Source organism: Equus asinus, chromosome 8 (genome assembly GCF_041296235.1).
Source record: "Equus asinus isolate D_3611 breed Donkey chromosome 8, EquAss-T2T_v2, whole genome shotgun sequence".
In the NCBI taxonomy this organism is placed as follows: domain Eukaryota; kingdom Metazoa; phylum Chordata; class Mammalia; order Perissodactyla; family Equidae; genus Equus; species Equus asinus.
The window spans coordinates 46,837,936-46,846,040 of NC_091797.1; positions in this window are offsets into that span (position 1 = coordinate 46,837,936).

An 8,105-nucleotide genomic window follows, 5' to 3' on the forward strand; every position below is an offset into this window, starting at 1 on the left:
GGGTTATCTCTTTCCCGAGGCTTTGATTACTTATGAAACTGTCTTGGCCTGGTATTGTGTGTGTGTGTATATTTAAAGTAGTTTTTAAAAAAATTCAATTTCTTTAAAGGTTACATGTCTGTTCAGGTTTTCTGTTTACTGAATCAAATTGGCAATTCATATTTCTCTATAAAATTGTTTAATTTTTCCTGTTTTCAAATTTATTTCCAGAGTTGTTTATAATATTCTTTTACAACTTTAAAAAACTCTGGTCTAAACGTAGTCACTTTCTCTAAATGTAGTATTGCTAATATCTGCTTATCTCTCTTTTGTTCAGTATTGCCATATATTTGTTTTTATTAATGTTTCCCCAAAAAAACCCCGGTTTTTTTATCCTCTGTGTTATTTATTTTTCTAGTTCATCATTGGTATGTGTTCTTATCGCTAATATTTTTCCTTCCTACTATTGTCTGTGTCTTCTATAACTACTTAAGTTGAATGCCTTGCTAATTACATTTTGACTTTATTAATTTCTAACAGATGCTTTTGAGGCTATAAATTTACAATATGTTATCACATGAGCTATAACCACAAGTTGTGATATAAACTATTGGCTCTACAGAGTTTTTGTAAGTTTCCCTGTTTCTTCTTTGACTCATGGGTCAATGACTGTGTGCAGAGGATGCTGTTGGTGTCCCATCCAGATCCCATTTTACTTGGCCAGCGCCCCTATCCACCAAATGTTGTGAGTATTGACTCTCTTCAGAGAATTTCCCCCAGCCAAACAGAAGCTGCCTTTCCCAGGAGGTTACATTCTCACATTGGTAACTTGCAGCCAAGGACTGACTGACATGGGAGGAAAGAATGTCAGCCCTCTTGTCTCAAGGTGGGACTAACTCTGTGGTACAATTTGTGCTCCAGAACGCCCTGTTGGATCAGGCTACATTTCAGCTAGGCCACATCTTTGCTTCACTTTCCCCTCTGCCCTCTCCTATTCCTCCCACTTTTCTTCTCCTAAGAACCCTCCCTCAATAAGTCATACAAGAATCCTCATCTCAGATTCTGCCTCTAGGGGACACAACCTAAGACAGGGAAACCAGAATAGCATGGGTTTTGGAAATAGATTTTTAGGATGGAATTCTGGAGATTGATAACTCACTTGTCAGAGAACAGTTGATGTCCCATCACTGGGGGTAGGTATTTTTGATAGTGTCTGGCATACTGTGTCACCTGTGCTAAACTGGAACAGTATATAGATGGAAGGGGATGCACTGGCTGGTGCAATGTCTCTGAGATTTGAGAAGTATGTGGGGAAATTTTTACTCTAAGGAAGGCTATGCGATTAGTTTGCTTTCACTAAGTGCCCTTTAAACACTGGAGAATGAAAATGACAAGTTCAGATCTGTTAATCAGCAATTTAGAGTATGAAATTCAGAGGGCTTCATTGGCAGCATTTAAAAGAATTCTTTTCTCCCACATTGAAAGTCAGATAGAGCTGAAGACCAAACCTAGGACTTAATAGGAGAAGAAGAACTCACAGAAGGCTGAATTCTCAGCCTAGGCAAGTCCCCTATGGCAATGTCAGGTCCTTAATGAGGAAGGGCTGCGACCCCAAGGACTGGTGTGGGACTATCTAGGTAGATGCACATGAGAACTTTGAACTTCCTCTAGTTTCCTGTAAACTCTCTGGATCTGAAGAAATGACCCACTCCCTCTCGTTGGAAATTAGAGGCACCCTTTGCTTGAAGACTATGCAGAGGCTCCAAATGACAGCAGATTGCTTATACGACAGTGCTTACCATCTTACAAGATCCAGGATGGCATGGCTGGAGTGGATCCTGAGGGTGCTGGATCAAGTCAGAAGGAATATATAGCTGGAGGGAGAGTTTGTCAATTTGGGGGCATACTCTGGTGATACAAGATTTAATCCCCAAGCAAGAGCCCAGGGAGACAATTCTAATATGCTACTGAGATGGCTCTTGGAAGATTATAAAAAGCACTGGTCCCAATCAAATGAAGTAGAGATGCCAGACAGTCATGGCAGATTGTGGAGGAAGGGATCAAAAGACACCTTGATGTTGGAATGCTGGAATGAGTCTCTTGTAGAAGACAGGAAATTATTAGGAGAGCTTGGAAGACACACCATTTATCAAGGTGATGAGTGTGCTGGTGAGCACAAGCATTTCTTAGAAACTCAGTAATGGCCATACCTTGGAGGCTGGAGTGGATGGTAGGAAATGGCTGCTGTAGAACTGGGCTGTCTAGCAACAGTGGAGATGATGGGATCCCAGAATAGCACTTAACCAAAGCAAAGTGGGAGTAATTACTATTGTGGATGGCAATATTGGATTGGCATCCAGATGGCCCTGACCTGCAGATAGCCCTGACCATCTATAAGGATGGTCAATAGAATATGGTATTCCTAAAGGCAAAATAGATGAGCAGCTAACAAGGATGTTTCTTAATATATATTATCAAATGGAGTAAAGAATGATTGAGCAGCTGCCCCAATAGATAGTCACAATCCTTTGCCTGGTTTTCAGCCTGAGCTATTTTTTCAGTCTTAGAACTGATCAACTGAAGAAGCTGGGTCCCCATGGAGAAGGACCCTGAAACACCATGGCATGGGCACAGTTTAGTAATTCCCTCAGTCCTTCCCCAAGGGGACCTACAGCCATTTACTTGAATAATCATACACTGAGGAAAGAGATATGCACAGTTTTTTGAACTCTGTTGCATACAGGTTCCAAATTGACACGAATTCTTTGGACCCAAAGTGATATCATGGCCTCCTATTTTAGAGTAGGGAGACATATGAGAGTCAGACAGTAAGTAGAGTCCCGATCAAGGTCTATATCACAGTGGGTCCACTGGGTCCACAGACCCATCCAAAGCCATTTCCCAAGTTCCAAACAAATAATTGGAATGGCCATTCTTAGCCTATACATTGGTTCCTATGAACTGTAGAAATAAGAGCTATTACAGTAGGAAAGGCCAAATGGAACTCCCTGAAACTTTCCCTCCAGGCCAAGAAAATAAATATCACATATTGAGGGAATGGCAGAGATTAGAGCTGTTCTTAAAACTTTAAAGGGTGCAAGGGTGGAAGTCCTCATCATATCCCCGTTTAACTTACTGGTCTGGCTTCTGCAAATGTTGACAATAATATATTACCACCATTTAACAAAGTAACAGCCCCAATTAGGAAAGCGTATGTAAATAAAGATGCAGTATCTTTATTGGAAAAGATTAACACAGCCTCTGGTACATGGTATATAGCTATTGATCTGGCATATGTGTTCTTTTTAATACCTATTAAGAAGGAGAACCAGAAGCAGTTTGCGTTTCCATAGGCTGGACAATAGTATACATTCCTGGTCTTATTAAAGGGCTATGCTATTTGTTTCACTATCCCTACTACTGTTACAGCTTTTTATGGTTCATATTCAATAGACTACATCTTATACCATTTTTTTACTATCAACCTTTCTGTGCCATTATGAGTATCTCTTATAAATGGCATATAACCGGATTTTTAAAAGTCCAATCTATGAATCTTTGTTTTTTGAAAATGGAGTTTACTTAATTTATATATATTTTGACCTCTTTGTATGATTTTATTTTGATGTTTCAATTTTTCATATTTCTCTTTTATAATTCTGGAAAATGCTCAAAGAATTTCTGGAAAATTCTCAGGTTACCATTTCAAATATTACCTGAATGCCATTCTATTTTTTCTCTCCTTCTCTGACTCTTTTTGGATATATATTGGACATTTAATTCTTTTTCCAAGTCACAATCTTTCTTTCATGTTTTTACTCATTTATATCTTTATGCTGGTTTATGGGTGATTACTTCAGATCTTTCTTTGGTTCCCCAAATTTTTCTTTAGCAGCATCTAATCTCCTCTTTTTTTCTTTCATTTTTTTTAAAGATTAATGACTACAGTTATAACAATTACAAATATACATGCATCAAACATCGAACCACCTAAATATATAAAGCAAATATTAACAGACTGAAGGGAGAAATAGACAGCAATAAAATAATATTAAGGTACTTCAGTACCCTACTTTCAACAATGAATAAATCATCCAGACAGAAAACCAAAAAGGACACGGCAGATTTGAACCATATTTTAGACCAAATGGACCTAATAGACCTGTAGAGAACATTCCATCCAACAGCAGCAGAAATCATGTTCTTCTCAGGATGGATCATATGTTAGGCCACAAAATAAGTCTTAATGAATAAAAGGAGACTTAAATCATATAAAGTATCATTCCAACCATGATGATATGAAACTAGGAATTAACAATAAAGGGAAAGTTGGAAAATGCAAAACTATATAGAAATTAAACAACATACTGCAGAACAACCAATGGATCAAGGAATAAATCAAGAGAGAAGTTGAAAAGTATCTGAGACAAAGAAAATGGAAATACAACATACAAAAACGTATGGGATGCATCAAAAGCAATTCTGAGGGGGGAAGTTAATAGTAATAAATGCATATATTAAGAAAAAAGAAAGATCTTAAATAAACAACCTAACCTACACATCAAGGAATAGAAAAAGAAGAACAAAATAAGCCAAAAGTTAGCATAAGGGAGGTAAATAATAAAAATTAAGGCAGAAAAAAATGAAATAGACAAGACAATAGAAATGTCGATGAAACTAAGAGTTGTTTTTTGGAAACATAGACAAAATTGACAAACATTTTGCTGGACTAACCAAGAAAAAAAGGGAAGACTCAAATAAGATTATAAAAGAGGAGACACTACAATTGATACTAATTCAGGTAGTACAAAGTATGATACAGAATTACAAAGGCTCACAAGAGACAACTATGAACAACTATGTGCCAACAAATTGGATTACCTAGAAGAAATAGATAAAATCCTAGAAATGTATAATCTACCAAGACTGAGTCATGAAGAAATAGAAAATCTGAATAGATCAATAACAAGGAAATTGAAGCTGTAAGCAAAAATTCCCAACAAAAGCCCAGGACCAGATGGCTTCACTGGTGAATTCTATCAAATAGTTAAAGAAAAATTAATGCCAATCCTTCTCAAACTCTTCCAAAATGGTGAAGAGGAGGGAACAGTCCCAAACTCATATTACCCTCATACAAAAGCAAGATAAGGACATTACAAGAAAAGAAAATTACAAGCCAATGTCCCTGGTGAACACAGATGTAAAAATCCTCAGCAAAATACTAGCAAACTGAATTCAACAAACATTAAAAGGATTGTATGCCATGATCAAGTGGGATTCATCCTTGTATGGCAAAGATCAACATCTGCAAATCAATAAACATAACAAACCACATTAACAGAATGAAGGGTAAAAACCGTATGATCATGTCAATAGATGCAGAAAAAGCATTTGACAAATTCAACATCCTTTCATGATAAAAACTTCAGCAAATTAGGTTTAGAAGAAATGTACCCCAACATAATAAAGGCCTTGTATGACAAGCCCAAAGCTAACATTTTACTCAAAGCTGGAAGCTTTTCCTCTAAGATCAGGAACAAGACAAGAGTGCTCACTTAACACTTCTATTCAACATAGTACTGGAAGTCTAAGCCAGAGCAATGAGGTAAGAAAAAAGAAAAAGACATTTGAATTGAAAACAAGTAAAATTATCAGTTTGCAGATAACACAATATTATATATAGAAAATCCTAAAGACTTCACCAAAAAACTGTTAGAATTAGTAAGCAAATCCAGTAAAGTTGCAGGATATAAAATCATCATACAAAGATCAGTTGCATTTGCGTATTATAACAACAAACTACCAAAAAAGAAATTAAGAAAACAACCCCATTTACAAAAGTATCAAAAAAATAAACTACTTAGGAATCAATTTAACTGAGGAGGTGAAAGAGCTGTACACTGAAAACTATGCCATGAAAGAAATTGAAGAAGATAAATAATAAGAAAGATATCCCATGTTCATAGGTAGTATGAATTAAGATTGTTTAAATATCCACACTACCCAAAGCAATCTTCAGATTCAGTGCTATCCCTATCAAAATTCCAATGGCATTTTTCACAGAAATAGAAAAAACAATCCTAAAATTTGTATGGAACCACAAAAGACCCTGAATAGCTAAGGCAATCTTGAGAAAGAAGAATAAAGCTAGAAGCATCACATTTCCTGATTTCAAATCATATTACAAAGCTATAGTAATCAAAACAGTATTGCACTTGCACAAAAATAGACACATAGACCAATGGAACAGAATAAAGAGCCCAGAAATAGACTCATACATACACAATCAACCAGTCTTTGACAAAGGCACCAAGAATACTCAAAGTGGAAAAGATAGTCTCTTCAATAAATAGTGCTGAGCAAGCTGGATATCCACATGCAGAAGAATGAAATTGGCCCCCCGTCTTACACTACTCACAAAAATTAACTCAAAATGGATTAAAAACTTAAAAATAAGACCTAAAACCATAAAACTCAGAAGAAAATAAAGGGAAAGAGTTCCTTGACATTGGTGTGGCAATAATTTTATGGATATGACACCCGAAAGCATAGGCAACAAAAGCACAAATCAGCAAGTGGACTACTTCAAAATAAAAGATTTTGCACTGCAAAACAAACAACTGACAAAATGAAAAGGCAACTACAGAATGGGAGAAAATATTTGTAAGCCAGATATCTGAGAAAGGTTTAATATCCAAATATATAAGGGACCCATAAAACTCGATAGCAAAAAACCCAAGTAACCCTTTTAAAAAATGTGTAAAGGAACTGAATAGACAATTTTCCAAAGAACATATACAAATGGCTTACAGGTATATGAAAAAGTGCTCAATATTATTAATAATCAGGGAAATGCAAGTCAAAACCACAATAATATATCACTTAAAATCTGTTAGGATGGCTATTGTCAGATAGACAAGAGATAAGTCTTAGTGAGGCTATAGAGAAAGGAAACCCTTGTGCACTTTTGGTGGGAATGTAAACTGATACAGCCACTATGGAAAACAGTATGGAGTTTCCTCAAAAAATTAAAAATAGAACTACCGTGCGATCCAGCAATCTCACTTCTGGGTATACGTCCGTAGGAAATGAAATGAGTATCTCAGAAAGATATCTGCACCTTCATGTTCATTGCAGTGTTATTCACAGTGGTCAAGACATGGAAAAAACCTGTGTCCTTTGATGGATAAATGTATTAAAAAATGTGTTACATATATATACAATGGAATATTATTCAGCCACGAGAAAGAAGGCAATCTTGCCATTTGTGATAACACGAATGTACCTGGAGGACGTCATGCTAAGTGAAATAAGCCGGACAAAGGAAGACAAACACTGTATGATCTTGCTTGAATGTGGAATCTAAAAAAGTCAAACTCACAGAAGCAGAGTGTAGAATGGTGGATATTAGAGGCTAGGGGTGGGGAAAATGGGAAGATATTGGCCAAAGAGTACAAACTTTTACTTATCAGATGAACAAGTTCTGCAGATCTAATATACAGCATGGTGACTATAGTTAATAATACTGTATTGCATACTTCAGAGTTAATAAGAGCAGATCTTAAGCACTCTTACCACACACACGCACACACACACAAAGATAACTATGTCAGGTGATGGATGTGCTAATTAGCTTGACTGTGGGAATCATTTCACTATGACTATGCATATCACATCATCACATTGTACTCCTTAAATATATACAATTTCCATTGGTCAATTATACCTCGATAAAGCTGGAAAAAAATGACTGGTGCTTATTTCTAGAAGCTCTCCTTATTTTTCCAAATTTTTTCTTTTGTCTGTTGGGAGATCTTCTTCTTTTATTATGCTTCCTATCTTGTTTATAATTTTAATAATTTTGAACATATTTAAATTTAAATAATTATAGGCCCATAAGACTTTAAAAGTTATTATTTCTGCTTTCTTGGGTGTCGATTTCCCTTTGTTGTATCTGCTGACTTTACCTCAGGAGGGTCCTTTCCTTGTATGGCTTGCACATTATTGCTGTGAGCTCCTTTTTGAATTCTTTGTTTTGCGTGAGACAATTAGACTCTGGGTATGGCAATATCTCTGGAGAGGTTTCACATTTCATTTTGCCACTACCCTAGAGGTGTCATGGTTTT